The 12,784-nt window shown below is 41.4% G+C and overlaps 1 protein-coding gene across 6 annotated transcripts in view; it reads right to left on the bottom strand.

The window, feature by feature from the left end:
- The window catches only part of KLC1 (kinesin light chain 1), an 86,912-nt gene extending 78,989 nt beyond the window's left edge, over positions 1 to 7,923 (bottom strand). For 5 of the 6 annotated variants that reach the window (XM_032771569.2, XM_032771572.2, XM_032771571.2 and 2 more), the window contains exon 1: positions 6,645 to 6,928. The gene's annotated coding sequence lies outside the window, so the exon portion shown is untranslated. Of the gene's footprint in view, positions 1 to 6,644; positions 6,929 to 7,849 lie in introns of those variants that run through there. The other variant, XM_032771570.2, reaches the window with a different exon arrangement.
- Between the last annotated feature and the right edge of the window lie 4,861 nt (positions 7,924 to 12,784).

Genomic DNA, 12,784 nt, shown 5'->3' with positions numbered 1-12,784 from the left:
TTTCTTTTGTTATCTGTCTAATATAGATTAAGTTTCTGGAGACAAATACCTTATCATCTTGAGTCAGTAAAATTTCTCACACAACACACTGTAGAAATAAAAGTTGTGTCTTGCATCATTCAAGGATCCATAGGTGCTTCTTTCTCCAGTTCTTGGAACCAACTCACAGAAGGTGTCCAATTCAAGTTCCCAGGAGTGCACATGTAGGGAATGCCAACAGAGGCATCTCAGCTGATCTAAGTGATCACAGGAATACAAAGGGTAATCCACATCTCTCTGGTCAGTCATGTACTGACTATGGATCATTGTTGAGTTACTTATTATGAGTGGTGCAATAGTCAACTGTACAACCTTAACTGTTACCTCAGAAAGATTAATACATCACCAATATAATTTTACTTGGGAAGTCTGATATTATCTTAATTAAGTCACCTGAATTTGAGTTTGACTTTGAGAAACTGCTTTATATATTGTGGGAGGCTTTATGCTGCAAGAGAAAGGAAGTCTGTTGTGAAGGTGAAAAAAATCTGCATTTGGGTGTGATGTTTGTGTAATAAGGCATGTGATCAGAGATTAGTCTGCATATTAATGATGCTTTAAGTCTTAGTTTTGATAAAAAATTGAATTTATCTTGAAAGGATGTGTGTGACCATAACTACTTTTCTGTGAGAATTTCATAATATACTGTAAATCATTGTATTTTTCTTCACCAATTAAAGGAAAGGTGCTTTGTAAGTGCAGGAGAATCATTTTAGCTAGGATCAAGAGTCTAACCTACAGCTATGCAATGTCGCTACAAGGAAAAAGGAGACTGTCATTTCCACTTGGTCTGAGGAATGGAAAAATTTCCAAATTTTTTAACTGCAACACGATGCAGAAGTGATACTGCATTCTTGTGTGACTTTGAGGAATTGACTATTGTAATTCTCTGCCCTTCCCCATATGGTTCTGCATTATCTGAACAGTTCTGAATGCGATAGTCTAATACTTCTCCAAATTTGCAATCATTTCACAGCAATTTCCTGTTAAGCAATGTGTTAACTAAAGAACTGTTCTGCTGACTGAAAAAAACATTAAGATCTTGTGCTCAGTTTCATCTAATGGATCTGCTTCCTCTCAATTGTCCATGAATAGGGTGGATAAAAACCAATGATTTTTTAAATAAATAGGATTTTTTGATAAAATGCTTTATGAGGAAAAAACCTATATAAAGATAGTTTTAATTAAGATACATTATAGCTCAAAGATATCTCATCATGGAATAGGGATTATAAATTTGAATTCTACAGTATGAGACAATATATTCATGTAATATTTAAGAAAAGTTTTGTAAATGAGTTCCAGTAGTTCATGGATTAGGGACCCAATTTTATGGAATTCCAGGTGCTTCTGTATAGATTATTTAGTTAATCTTTCTATCTATCAAACTGGACTCAGTGCTCAGTCTAGAAGATACCATCAGAGATGCTTAGTTTTGCAGTTCTCAAACTGTGGATTTGTCTCTCCAGAGATAACATGCTCGTTAACCGCAAAAATGTTTTTAAACAAACATACAGAGGTAAGAAATAACCGACCTCAACTCTATTGTCCCTCTGCAAATTTGTGTACACAGAGTCAATCCCTTACCTCTCTCTAAACGTGAAAAGTTTCAAAAAGTTCAGTGATAGAAGATTGTTAGGGGCAGAATAGATCTGGACAAGGAGAAGAAGTCTGGAGATAAATGTGAGAAGAGAGGGACAGGCAGTAGAAACAAAAGTGAAACTGTTTGAGCAGCATATTCCAGAAGTCTTGAGGTCTTTCTGAGTGTAGCCTTCATGAATTTGAGATCAACAACACCATTCTCTCACGAGAAGGGAAAAACCTATAATGGCAGCAGGCCGTAAAAGAGACCCAGTTTGGGAATATTTTAATGAAGTTCCTCTACCTGTGGGTAAGACAGGCATGCTTGCAAAATGCAAACAGTGCAATAAAGAAATGCAAGGCCTCGTTATCCAAATGAAACAACATGAGAAGCGTTCCTTCTCAGGAGGAAGATTGAAGATGATGAAAGGAACATGTCTGAACATGCAGGATCTTCAGGTTGGTAAACTTTTTTATTTCATACTTCTTTCTTGCCTGTCTTCCTTCTGGACTATTCTTGAATTCTCACGTTTAAGCAAAAACTATAGTTGTTACTCTATGGTACTATCATTTTTGATGCAGTTGTGCTAAAAAACAGATAGCTGAAATAGGCAGATCTTCCTTTCACAATTTCACCTTTAAAGTATTACTGAGTGTCAGTGAATGCAATGGGTAATACTAAATGAGCAGTATGGTAATAATAATTAAATAACTGCACTGACTTGTTTTGTTTAGGATAATTCATCCTCAACATACAGGATTCTGAAGACTATCCAACTACAAGATCACCATCATTTTCTATAGTTTCAGTGTTATCTGCCAACGATAGCGTTTCAGTCACCTCATGCATGTCACATAGCCACAGTATATCACCTGTGGCAACAGACAAACAAAAAATTCCATCATCCAGAAACCACCATAGCTAAATTTGTGATAAGAACTAGCAGATTAAAAAAAAGAGGTAATTTATGAAAAAATTGCCTGGTTTGTTTATGCCACAAATGCTCCTTTCCATATGACTGAGAACCCACACTTCATTAATGTGGTTCAGCCATTAAGACCAGGATACAGTCCACCCTACAGAGCAGATGTCGTAGGCAAATTGCTGGATAAAGTGTATGAAAAAGAAATTGTGCAGTGTGCAAAAGGTCTAAAATGTGAAATTGTTAACCTGAGTCTTGATGGGTGGAGCAATGTCCACAACGATCCTGTTGCATGTGTTTGTGTGACAACAGAAGAAGGGAATGTCTTCCTTACAGAAACAACTAATACATCAGGAAATGCACACATAGCAGTAAAAGCTATAACAAACTGTGAAAAAAATTCAAATGTCTAGTATGCAGCTTGGTCACAGACAATGCTGCAAATGTATCCAAGATGAGAAGAAATTATTTAGAAGAGAGTGAAGAGAATCCCAAGCTAATAACATCCGGTTGCTGTGCTCATTTGATCCACCACCTAGCCAAAGACTTCAGTGTTCCAGAAACAAAGGCTAATGTTGTTGAAATTGCAAAATACTTCCATAACAACCAACCACTTTGCAGCAGCTGCTCTGAAAAAAGGAGGAGGAACCAAGCTAACTCCCCCACAACATGTGCAATGGAACTCAGTAGTGGACTCTTTTGAGCACTATATCAAGAACTGCCCTAATCTGATGACAGTTTGTGAACAAAATCGTGAAAAAACTAATGGCACTGTGACAGTCAAAGTTCTCAGCATTAGGCTTAAGAGAAATGTTGAACACATGCCGAGTACCCTGAAGCCTATTTCTTTAGCCTTGAACAAAATGCAGGGAAATAGCTGTTTTACTGCTGATGCTGTTGAAATCTGGAAGGAACTGAATGAGATCTTAAAAAGAGAAATATGCAGTGATAGAGTTAAATTACAAGCATAAAAAAAAAAAAAAAAAAAAAAAAGAGAGAGAGACAAGCACACTCTCCAGCTCATTTTCTTGCAGATATTCTCAATACTTGATACCAGGGTCAAACTTTAACCACTGAAGAAGAGGAGTTGGCTATGACATGGACATCCAGCAATCATCCCTCCATAATGCCAACTATAATAAGCTTCAGAGCTAAGGGTGAACTATTCAAGAAATATATGTTTGCTGATGATGTTTTAAAGGAAGTCACACCAGCGAACTGATGGAAGTCACTTGAGCACTTGGATTCAGTGATAATCTAACTTTTAACAGCAGTAGTTTCTTCTGCCGGTGTAGAAAGAACATTTTCTTCCTTTGGACTAATTCATTCCAAATTGAGAAATCATTTGGGATCTGAAAAAGCAGGAAAGCTTGTCTCTGTTTTCCAGATTATGAACAAACAGGAAAATGAAGGTGTAGGCAATTGAGTTAGCTGCAGAAGCCAATACTTTGAGTTTCTCATGTTCACTAGGCTGACATAGTTGATTTAATTTTTGGATTTTTTTTTATTTAACTATTTTAGTTAAAAACAATTTTAACAAAAATAAACCTGATTTTAAAAAAAACTTGAATGTTTAACTAAATTCAAAAATTCATATGCTTGCTTTGTTAAAACATTATACTATTGGAAGTATATTTTGCTATTGGAAGTTTGCTATTGGAAGAAAAAAAATCTAGAATACATAATGTTGTTGTTTTAGTTAAATAAAACAATGTACATGTCTGTCTAGTGATGTTCTCCTCCTAATACTGCATGCCAAGAAAATCCTCCAAATATTAATGATTATCATTTTCTGATATCGCTGTAAAATAAATCCTTTAAAAAAGGAATAGTGTGTACCTTCTAAAAATGAAACCTATCTCTGAGTTGTGAAGAATGTGTATTAAGATTATAACAATCAACAAGAATGCACTTTTACATAGAAATCCATGATTAGATCGAGTCCTCCTGACTAGTGATTTAGAACAAATCCACCCTGCGCATGAATGCTGAACTCAATACTATCATTAGTCCTCTGGCTATGTTATCTTCAGTCATGTTGTACCTCAGCTATGGAATTCATAATCAATAAAATTATTTGCCAAATAAGACTTCTGAATAAAAGCTAAACTCAAAATTGTAGCCAACTTTTTTTTTTTTTACAATGGTTTGTATCTGGCAAGATTTTTAAAGCATGTCCTTTTGTGCTAATTTGGATGCATGTTTCCCATGCAAATTGTGTCCATGACCAAAAATAAATGAGACATCCCTCAAACAAAATGCCATCCCACGCCTGGTCCTACTGTCATTGCAACTACAGGTTAATATAACTTTACTAAAAAGCAAAGATACTTAAAATATCTTCCGTATTTAAAAATGAAAATGTAAATTAGTTTATACTACCTAGGATATCTGTTTCCTTTTTTATTTCTCACTTGAAACAATGCAAACAAATTTCTTATTTGTTTCTAGTCAGTTTTGCTTTTTGAATTACTGTTATGTTCAGTTTTCAAACACTACAGAGAAAATTTTAAAATAAAAGAAAAAATTAAAATAGAAACATATGCTTTTGTGATTTTTTTAAATTATTCACTGTGGACTTAATCTATATGATACAATCCCTTTAGTCATCCAGATATGATGCTCAAGATACCCAGAACAAAGAATACTACAAAAATGCAAGGAGCTCTTATATTTTTGTTTTGAGAATTTATTATATTCAATATGACGATGTACATATTGGACAGCTAATATGTCACCTGGGAAAAAAAAATGTCACAAATCCTTAAATGGAATAAATTTGGGAGGGGAGGCGGAGGGAAGAGACTAACCAGAACAGTAGCTAACTTAACCTATCAAGCTACAAAACCTGGTGTGTATTACCATTATTTTGATCACATTAAGTATAGCTTATTGAAGAGTTGTGTTTTTGTTTGTTTTAAAATCTCCTAACCATTGTTAGCTCCTGAGGCCAAGACCTCATACACAGAGTCTTAAAGCTTGAAAATAGAGAGGTTTATAATGATGACACAATCTTTACCATGACTGGTGCCCCTGTAATTTATAAAGCCAGCCAGCATACACAAAAAATGACATTAGGGCTGTCACAACTGTTCTTTCACACTATTTCAGAACAAGCAACCAACCGACTCATCTATCCACCTTGCAAATAAAGACATTACAAGAAAGAGGTGGGAAAGGGAATAGCTCCTCTTTGTTCCACAACTCTGTGCAGGGTTTATTCCCTGGGCATCCTCAACCCCAAAGTGCAGCATTTGGAGAAGCCAGGAAAGGGCAAGAAAGGAAGAGGAACAAAGCAAAGCTGATGGCAATCCAGGCAAACAGGATCCCCTCCTCTCAGCATCTCCTCAGCAGAGTCATCAGTACAGTCACTGCCAGAGCATGTTATGATTAACTGGACTGACAGACACACACTGAAGGCGCGGCTTTAACCATGAGCTACAGAAGGACGAGCAGGCCAACAGGACCTGCCCAGCCTTTTGTTCTGTTTGTGTCATGGAAGAAGGGAAAGGAGGTGAGGTTCAATGCTCAAGGAAAATAGCAAAACAAAAGCTAACCCCACCCCATCAACCACCTCCTGCTCCCTCACTGCACAACCCACCCCCACCAATACCCCACAACCTTCCCATACACCACATCACGCTCTATCACCCTCCCTCACCGCTCCAGGCAGGGACAGGGTTCAGGCCCCCATATCCCCTCCCTACGTCCCATCACCCTCCCTCACCACTCCAGCCCACGACAGGCACAGGGCTCAGCCCCCCATATCCCCTCCCCATACACCACCCCGTGTCCCACACCCTCCCTCACAGCTCCAGCTCATGACAGGCACAGGATTCGGTCCCCCATGTCCCCTCCCCATACACCACCCCGTGTCCCATCACCCTCCCTCACCGCTCCAGACAGCCACAGGGCTCAGCCCCCCATATCCCCTCCTCATACATCACCCCGTGTCCCATCACCCTCTCTGTCCCTGTCTGGAGCAGTGAGGGACAGGGCTCGGCCCCCCATATCCCCTCCCCATGTCCCATCACCCTCCCTCACCGCTCCAGACGGACACAGGGCTTGGCCACAGCCGGCCTCTTCTCCTCCCTCACTCACCGCTCGGGTGCTGCAGGCTGCGGCGATGCGGGCAGGGCTTGGCGAGGCGGCCGGGGCCGCTCACCCCGGGAAGGAACCGGAGGGGATGTCAGGGGGAGCTGGGCGGCACCACCACCAGCCCCGGCGGCCTCCCCGCCCGCCAGCTGCCCTGGGAGCTACTATAGCTACTGACGCAAGACCCCTCCCGCGAGAGCGGCACTGACAGTTGCGGGCAATAAGAGTCGCCGCCGCGCGCCCCCTTCCCGGGTCCTAGCCTGAGCAACTCGCTCCGCCCTACCGAAAATGGCGGCCCCTCCCGCCCCACAATGCTCCACGACCAAACCCATGACGTCACCCCTCTGGCAGGGGCAGAAGCTCGAGAGCTTGAAAGGGAGCGCGTGCGCCGGCTAGAGCGCGAGGACCGGCGGGCAGGGGCAGCTGCAGCCTTCACCCTCCTATTACAGCGCGGGGCAGCCGTAGGAGAGTGGCGAGGAGCAGCTTAGCACAGCCCCCTCTGCTGGTCATATGCGGGAAAGAATCCCCCGCAGGCAGGGGCAGCTTGGCGGATGAGCCAGGACCAGACTCATGCTGGGCAGGAGAGATAACGGTTAGACAAGTTCATTTTGACCACTGCGCCCCAGTTGCTGCGGGACGCTCCCCACGAGAAGAGCAGGGATAGCTCCTCTCCCTACTCTGCCTCTTGCTTGGGCTGTCCTCGTTGACCAAGACAAAGCTTGGCCGTGAGCAATACTGCCAGCTTCAGTTCAAAAATCATGCAGCACCCCCAGAAGTGGTGAGATTTTTCCAGAGGGTTGCATTGGCTTGTTCTGCTCTGACTTTGGAAAGCCCCATCCCCAATGTGTGAGGCACATTTAGCATTGCCCAAGCTCCCATATTTATTGGGTAAAATGATTTTTGGCCCCTGCTGCAGGTTTCCCTCCCATATCTGCCCATCCCTTGCCCAGCAATTAATTTTGCTCCCAACCTCCCAATCAGCTCTGTCTCTTCAGTGTCTGCATCACTTCAGCCCATTCCCCCGCATCCAGTGCTGGGTTTACAATGACGCCAGCGGTGCCATGGAACTGGGCCCATGCTCAGAAGGGGCCCGGCCAGCTCTGCTTGCACTGTGTCCTGAGATCCTGCCAGCCCCCTGGCTCCCCCCCACCCACCACTTGCTGGCCCACCGGCGGACCAAGGGCTCCTCTCCACCCCCTGGCCCCATCCACCAGTTTCTCTCGTCCTGTCTGGACTCCAGTGCACCTCTGGCTCCAGGCAGTCTCTGCTTCCCACCACATGAGGGACCCCACTTGTCTTCCTGGAGATGAGCCGCATGGGACTGGTGCCGCCAGGGTCCCTTTTTCAACCAGGCATTCGGTCGGAAGACAGATGCCTGGCAACCCTATTTGAGAAATATAATGTAGATAAAGTACATTGCTTTTAATGTGTGCTAAATTAGCTAAATTAAAGCTTTAAATCCTAGTCTAGGCAAGGCCACAATTCATGTGCAATGAAAGGCAGAGTTTGACTAAAATTTCCTGAATGTCTATCCATGCAGTGTTAATGTTCTCTTGGCTGTTTTTTGTATGACTGTTCCTAGATTATTAATTTCTTTAAAAAGAACAATCTGGAAAAGGAGACTTTTTCAAGCTTCATTGGCTTGCATAAAAGACTGACAGTAACACATGTAAATCCCATAATCTGTTTGGATAGACACCACTGGAACATGCACACTTTAGAAAATCTGCAGAACAGAGCCTGTCTCTTGTTCACCTTTGCACGTTAAGGTGCACAGGAGACCAATCAAGGCTTCTGTGAGGGTTCTGCTTTAGCCCGTATACAGCATCAGTACTCTTTTGCTGTGCAGCTAAATTATCTACACACAGTGGAACTTGGCACGTTTTGAGCTTAATGAAAGACCTTATGCAAAATGGACTGTATGTATACAGTTTCAGATGGCCATAGGTCAGACCAAAAACAAATTTCACCATAACACTTTGTGACAGTTGAGAACTACTTTTAATGAGAGCTTTCAATTTTTCATTCCAACTGTTCTAGCTCATCAAAGAAATGAGTCATATTATATTTAACCAATTTTTGTACTAAAAATTTTCTGAACCCTTTTTGCCGAAAATTAAAAACAATCACCTTTGGACAAAGACCAATCCTTGTAATGAAGAAAGATGGGAGGAGAGGTGGTTTAAAAGGAAAGACGAGAAGTTTATTTTTGACATGTTTAATATGAGGAAGCATTAGGATTTCCACGAGGAGGTATCAGAGGGACATGAACAATCTGTATCATACATGTGTGAATGTAAGCCCCGACAGGCATTCAGATCCTATGGTGCATCACTATATAAGTACCTAGCTAGACACCGAGGGAGAGCTAGATATCAGTATAAATGTGATGAGACGATAGGAATGTATGAGATCGCTCAGATAGCAAGTGTAAAAGGGGGATACCAAGGACAGACTCGTTAATATCAACAGAGGTGGCAGGTGGGAGAAAAGAGGATTAAAAGGCAATTCTGTAATGGTCAGAGAGGTAGGAGAACCAGGCAAGGGGAGGGTCACAGAAGCCTAATTAAAAAAACCTCAGGGAAAAGTGGAAAGATGATGCTACCAATGGCAGCTGTGAGAAAATTATGGAGAAGAAGTCGTAAGATTTCAAAAAGGATGGTGGCATTAAAATAGATCCCAGAGGTAATGCTGATGTTCATGTTGTAAAGATCATGATTGCTTTTTGATGGAAAGTTAAATATGAGTTCTGTAGAACAGCAATTTTTGTGCCCTTTGTCTCAATTAAACACACACACATTTGGCAATTTCACATTAATGGTTTGTTATCTATTGGTATTTGTAATAAGGAGCTACTGAACAGAGCTCTAGCATTAGCTAGGCAATAGATAGGAAACTATCATAGGTTGTGATTCTTCACATTATGGGAGCTAGTTGTGTGGTTCCACAGAAATTTGAAACTAAAAGAAGGAGGGAGTAGAGAACAACTCTATATTCAAACTAAACATTAAAAGAGGGGATCAGATCTACTTGGTCTGGAAGTTCAATGAGTTTTCATAAATATGCATAAGATTTAATTAAAATTAGAACACATCCTAATTATGGAAGAGAGCTGATACAAAGAAGCTGTTTCTGTCTTTTGGCTAAACAATATTCACTGCCTCCTCGCTATCACCCATTTATTTAAAAAAAAAAAATTCTGCAGTTCCTAATTTGCCCCAGAGGCTTGAATGGCTCCGAACAAAGCAACTACTCTAACATGCTCAGATACATAATGCACTTTGTTTAATGAAGCATATATATACGGTTTTGATCTCTTCCTAAGTAGTACATATTTCATAAGCTTCCAGTCAGATAGGTTTCTAATTTGCTGGAACCAAGGGGCCACACAAGTCCCTGTACTAATCATCAGAGGGGTAGCCGTGTTAGTCTGGATCTGTAAAAGCAGCAGAGAATCCTGTGGCACCTTATAGACTAACAGACGTTTTGGAGCGTGAGCTTTCGTGGGTGAATACCCACTTTGTCAGACGCAGGACGTCTACTAATTATGTGTATCAGAAAAGACACTGACTCAATATGCCTCTGCAGCAAGCTTCCACCTGATCTCAGACATAATAGAAGACCCTTCCATCAAAGATCTGCTGGATTAGACCTCTAAATTTGTCTGCACTGCAATAAAACACCTGCAGCTGGCTGGGCTCAGGCTGCAATGCAGTGTAGGGGAGGGTTTTCAATCTTTTTCTTTCGGAGCTCTTCCCCACTGTTATAAAAACCCCACAGTCCACCAGTGCCACAACAACTGTTTTTCTGCATATAAAAGCCAAGGCTAGTGTTAGAGGGTAGCAAGCAGGGCAATTGCCCAGGGCCCCATGCTGCAGGGGGCTCTGCAAAGCTAAGTTGCTCAGGCTTCGGCTTCAGCCCCAGGTGGCAGGGCTCAGGGCCACTGACTTCAGCCTTGCATAGCAGCACTTCAGCTTTCTGACCTGGGCCCCAGTGAGTCTAACATTGGCCCTGCTTGGCGGACTCCTGAAACCTACTTGCTGCCCCCCAGTAGGCCCCAAGCCCCTGGTTGAGAACTGCTCATGTAGACAGTTGTGCTTGGGCTGGAACTTGGGCTCCTCCTCCCTTGGAAGGTATCAGAGCCCAGGCTCAAACATCTAAGCCAAATTTATAGCCTGAGTCAGCTGACATGGGCCAGCCCTGGGGTTTTATTGCTGTATAGACATACAGAGCCTAGTGGGATGACTATTTACATAGGAATTAATTCTAGTTTCGCCAGCAGTAAATCCTTTCCTTGCCTGCTCTCCCAAGTCCTCTTACGGAACAACATGGGCACAGAACAGTGCTTTTAGGGTGAAGTGAAGGGGAGGGCCATTACAGTGATAGGCGAGGACTTTATGGTTCAGTGCAGACTTCCCAGTGGATGTGATGGTTTGGTCCATGGAGGAGGGGATGTGTTGTGTAAAACTGCTTCCCTTCCCAGAAAGAAATCTGTGCCTTTAACTCACAATCTGAGGTGCATGTTTTACACATGAATTATTTGTGGATAGCTAGCAAACAATTCAAGCAACCCAATAAAAAACCTGTGTTTAAATAGCAACAGTTGTGACAAAACCAACTAATCTAGGAAATTCAGAGTTCAGCCTGACTGACGCTCTGGGGTATAGACAGTCTTTGATCCACAGAGAAATTCATAAAAAGAACAGGAGTACTTTTGGCACCTTAGAGACTAACAAATTTATTTAAGCGTAAGCTTTTGTAGGCCCACTTCATCAGATGCATGCAGTGGAAAATACAGTAGGAAGATATATATATACACAGAGAACATGAAACAATGGTTGTTTCCATACACACTCTAATGAGAGTGATCAGTTAAGGTGAGCTATTACCAACAGGACAGAAAAAAAAAACTTTTTGTAGTGGTAATCAAAATGGTCCATTTGCAGAAGTTGACAAGAAGTTGTGAGGAACAGAGGGATGGGTGGGGGGGAATAACCATGGGGAAATAGTTTTACTATTCATATTCATGTCAGTGGGAATCACATACAGAGGGAAATATAGCCCATTCTGTTAACAACTTACACCATTTTGATTTTCAGAAATAATCTTCCATTTGATATATATTCTCTCACAAAATGTTTTATAAACATAGCCTGATCCTGCAGTCTGTACACACAAAAGATTCCAACTGACTTCAACATATTAATATGGGTTACAGTATGGAATTAAACTGGAATAACTTCACCCATCAGTGAAATGCAGCAGCTGTTTAAACGTGTCCAGGCAACATTAGTTCTCTAAAAGCCAGAGTCAGCAGCCTGTCTGATATTTTTTGCTTTATCAGGCCCTAAGTTGACAGTGTTTAATACTGCTATCAACTTTATTGATCACAATTTCTTGCCAATTTCACAAAGCTTTGATAAATATTCTATACAACAAGGACTGTGCTAGGAGAACAGTAAATATGCACAGATAAGCACTCAAGAAAATGCAAAGTTCACAGTTCCATGTAAACAACCTTAGCCCCTATCCCTTTGTGCATATATTACAATATAGGCTGCTAGTTATTACAGGCAGAATTACACTGGTATCACTGTGGTCATGGCTTTGGAGTAAAAAAAACAATTATTTAGACTGGCAGGAAACTCCTATCTGATTCACTGCCATAACAATCGAGATGTCTCAACATATCATCGGAAACCCGTTATTGGAGGTTTCATTAAAGATAACAACATAGGGTCTCATTCTGCTCTACTTAAAGTCAATGTAGCTGTCTTCTATATAAGTAAATTGTCCTCTCTCCCTTTTTTCTTTTTTTCAGTATTACAAGTAGCTGTAGAAAGTCTTTTGCCAATAATAGCTAGTGTGTTTATTCCGTAATCTTTACTATACATATAGTAATTGACAAGAACAAAAATTATGCAATGTGTTTAGAATATATTCAGAGTGTTTCAATAGTTAGTTACAAGTAGAGCAGGATACTTGATGTGGATATTTGAATTTCATTACCCAGAATTCTCTTCCAACTCACAGCTATTACATAGCATTGTTATTGTCTGAGCACAAGGAACACGCTGAAAAGTTTAAGAAAGCTTTTGAATGGACTGAGCTCTTTTAAAGATGCTCTGCTTTCTTTAAAACCATTG

The sequence above is a fragment of the Chelonoidis abingdonii genome, chromosome 4 (genome assembly GCF_003597395.2).
Source record: "Chelonoidis abingdonii isolate Lonesome George chromosome 4, CheloAbing_2.0, whole genome shotgun sequence".
Classification (NCBI taxonomy): domain Eukaryota; kingdom Metazoa; phylum Chordata; order Testudines; family Testudinidae; genus Chelonoidis; species Chelonoidis abingdonii.
This window is presented reverse-complemented; position numbering and strand designations above follow the sequence as displayed.